This window comes from Neopsephotus bourkii, unplaced genomic scaffold (assembly GCF_033783945.1).
Source record: "Neopsephotus bourkii isolate Nb327-2 ecotype Australia unplaced genomic scaffold, CSIRO-AGI_Nbou_v1 NB_140, whole genome shotgun sequence".
Lineage (NCBI taxonomy): Eukaryota > Metazoa > Chordata > Aves > Psittaciformes > Psittacidae > Neopsephotus > Neopsephotus bourkii.
Window position 1 is genome coordinate 28 of NW_026900657.1, and position 2,738 is coordinate 2,765.

A 2,738-nucleotide genomic window follows, 5' to 3' on the forward strand; every position below is an offset into this window, starting at 1 on the left:
CCCCTTCCACTGGAGCAGCTTGCTCCAAGCCCCTGTGTCCAACCTGGCCTTGAGCACTGCCAGGGATGGGGCAGCCACAGCTTCTCTGGGCACCCTGTGCCAGCGCCTCAGCACCCTCCCAGGGAAGAGCTTCTGCCTAAGAGCTCAGCTCAGTCTCCCCTCTGGCAGGTTCAAGGCATTCCCCTTGGCCTGTCCTTACAGGCCCTTGTCCCAAGCCCCTCTCCAGGTTTTCTGCAGCCCCTTTAGGCACTGGAGCTGCTCTAAGGTCTCCCCTTCAGGAGCCTTCTCTTCTCCAGGCTGCCTCAGCCCAGCTCTCTCAGCCTGGCTCCAGAGCAGAGCTGCTCCAGCCCTCGCAGCATCTCCATGGCCTCCTCTGGCCTCTCTCCAGCAGCTCCACGTCCCTCTTGTGCTGCTGCCCCAGAGCTGGATCAGGGCTGCAGGGGGGGTCTCCCCAGAGCACAGCAGAGGGGCAGGATCCCCTCCCTGAGCTGCTGCTCACACTCTGGGGGTGCAGCCCCGCACACAGGGGGTTCTGGGCTCAAGTGCACACTGCAGCCAGGTCATGGGGAGCTTCTCATGGACCAACAGCCCCAAGTTCTTCTTGTCAGGGCTACTTTCAGTCCATTGTCCCCCTGCCTGTGTTTGCGCCTGGAATTGCCCCAGTCCACATGCACATCCTTGCCCTTGGCCTTGCTGAGCTTCATTAGGTTCCCACAGAATGCTGAGGTCCTTGCCTGTGTCTGTGCCCTGTGTCTGACATCCTCTGCTCTTGACCCATCAAAAATGGGCTTCTGCTTTCACTGTGTGCTGCTGCTACTGCCTGTTGCTCTGCCTGTATAGCAGTGAAAGGGAAGAGGTGGGATTTTGCCTTCACCTGTAGGGGAGGTGATCATAAGTCCTTAGACTTAAAGCTCAGTTGCGTTTCCTCAGGTGTGCTTCTATGGCAGTAGCAAAACCCCTTCCTGCAGCCTGTAGCAGGAGCTGTGCTGAGCCTGGAGGTACCATTGGAGTGTATCCCCAGGTTTTCTCATCCTTTGTCAGTGCAGACCAGAGGATGACTCCTGAGTTTTTTGGTGGTGTGGTGTTTCCAGGGCCTGAGAAGCTGGCTTTTATCACTGCTTGCTTGCTTTGTCATGGAAAGACTGTCATTTGCCTTGGGTTTGCTGCAGGACTTTCTGCTAAATCCCCAGGACTGGAGATGTTTGCTCTGTGCAAAGGTAACTTTGCTTTTGCCACTCAAACCCTCAATAATAGATATGAAAGGTTTCTTAAGCAAGTAAGTAAATCTCCCAGGGGGTGAATTCTGTTTCCCACAAGAAATACCTGAAGCCAGTCACTTGCCAAACTGAACAAGTCAGGTGGTGCAGCTCAGAGAAAAACAACTGATTATTTTCCTTACAGGCTTTCCATGGGGACCGGGGAGGGGAATTGTCATCCCTGTGAGGAAAAATGAGTATTGGAAAGTGTTGCTGCCTTGCCAGAAAGGCAGTTTTCCTTGTTCTTACGTTCAGATGGTTTCCTCAGACACTGCTGTAAGAGGCACTAGAGGCAAACCCTTGATACTCAGATGGACCTTTCCTGTATCGGAAGGCTGTCTTGGGCAGGATGTTTCTTTTGTACTTAAGTCAATCACTGCAATTTTAATACTATGATGGCAGGGGGTTGGAACCAGATGTGACGCTCCTTAAGGTCCCTTCCAGCAGAAACCATTGTATGATATGATTCTGTGTGCTCCATAATGCAGGTTTGGTTCTTCTGGGAGAATTAACCTGGCATGAGACTGTAGATCAGACAGGCCAGGATGTGTCCACTTCTAAATCCTGCATAGCATTTTGCTCAGAGTAGCTCACAAATCTGTGCTCAGATGGTGCCTTTCTTTCCCAGTTGAATGGCTGGGCCTAGTTCTGGGTTAAATGGTAGCCGGTGGGAGGAGAAGCTCTTAGTTTAATACTTAATAGTAAAAAGATGAAGATCTTATCTCCTTCCTTCCTTATGTGTGGGCCCGATGCAAACCTCATGAGGTTGGGCAAGGGCAAGGTCCTGCACCTGTGTCAGCTCAATCCCAAGCACAAACACAGGCTGGGCAGAATGGATGGAGCAGCCCTGGGCAGAAGCACTTGGGGGTGTTGGGTGACAAGAAGCTCCCCATGATTGAGCTTCAGTGTGCACTTGAGCCCAGATCCCCCCCTATTTCCTGGGCTGCACCCCTGGACCCTTGTCACTCCAGGCGATGTTTTGTTCCCTCTGGTTTGTGCTCTGTGGAGAGATGAGGTTATTGTGCAGCCATGAAACACTTGGGCTTCAACCCTGGGGGTCACACTCAATCTCACATGAGATTCAAACAGCTTGTTTCTTAAAATGCTCTAGAGAATGTTACTAAATCACAGACTCACACACCGGTTTGGGTTGGAAGGGACGTTAAAGCTCATCTAGTTCCACCCCACCTTCCTTCCACTAGCCCAGGTTGCTCAGAGCTGGTTGCTGTCTTAGTAGAACAAGTCCACCTGGTTTCTGGTGTGGTGTTTTATTTATTTATTTAAGTGTGTTTTCTGTCTTAAATGTAAAACTGAAAGGTCAGAGTCTGATGGGAAGAGGGGTAAAAAGCAGAATTACAGGAATGCAGGAATTAATGTGTAGACACTTGTGTCAGTTTTAAGCTGAACAGGTCTGTGGCTGAACTATGCCACAGCGTTGAAACTGTGATGCTTGGATCTAAATGGTTGTAATTCCTTGTCTTT